Consider the following 1,088-nt stretch of genomic DNA (forward strand, 5'->3'; position numbering starts at 1 on the left):
CAGTTTGTTGTGATCCACACAGTCAAAGGCTTTAGTGTAGTCAATGAGTTAATTAAATAATTTTTATTGGGGTATAGTTGCTTTACAGTGTGGTGTTAGGTTATGCTGTACGGTGAAGTGAACCAGCTACATATATACCTATATTCTCTCTTTTTTTTTGATTTCCTTCCAATTTAGGTCACCTCAATTTTGAGTTTTATATGATATCTATAAAATTCCCCAATAGAACAAGTCATTAGCAAATTTTAATTTTCTGTATTACCTACTTCCTTTAAAAATACTTAGTTCTTTCATTTATTTAGTGGTATGTATGAACATAGTTTAAAGCAGGGATCAGCAAACTGTTTCTATAAAGGGCCAGATAGTAAATATTTGAGGCCACATGTTCTTTGTTTTAGCTGCTCAACTGGACCTTTGTTATGACACAAAGTTGGTCAGAGACTATATATAAGTGAACCAGTGTGGCTGTGTGCTAATAACACTTCGGACACTGAAATTTGAACCTCACATCATTTTCACATGCCAGAAAATGTCCTTCTTTTGATTTTTTTTCAACCATTTAAATGTAAAAACCATACTTAGCTCATCCATGTACAAAACCAGCCCAGAGTTTGCCAACCCCTGGTTCAAAGAGGAAAAGGGTTCCCCTATAAGGTTTATTACAAAAATAGCAATCTGTTGCTTGACCCACATTCATCCGTCTATTCCCCAGAATCAACTATATTCATCCCTTTTAGCTGTTTCTTTTGGCATTTACTTCCAACTCTCTAAATAAATTGTTTATAGTGCTATTTCTTTAGATTTTAGGAATTACTGACTATTCTTAGAATAAAAGATGATGATGTAGCTCTTCCACCACCCCCATCCTCCCAAGACAGTATACAATGATCTGCATTAGGTCATTCCTTGGTGTTCACATTATCAAGTCTATGACAACCCTGATTATTTTTCCTTTCTCTCTTGATATATTTTTAAAAATATTTATTTATTTGACTCTGCAGGGTCAATAGTTGCAGTATGGGGGGGCGTCTAGTTCCCTGACCAGGGCTCAAACCGAGGCCCCCTGCATTGGGAGTGTGGAGTCTTGG

This window comes from Bison bison, unplaced genomic scaffold (genome assembly GCF_000754665.1).
Source record: "Bison bison bison isolate TAMUID 2011002044 unplaced genomic scaffold, Bison_UMD1.0 scf7180017862591, whole genome shotgun sequence".
NCBI classification, from domain to species: domain Eukaryota; kingdom Metazoa; phylum Chordata; class Mammalia; order Artiodactyla; family Bovidae; genus Bison; species Bison bison.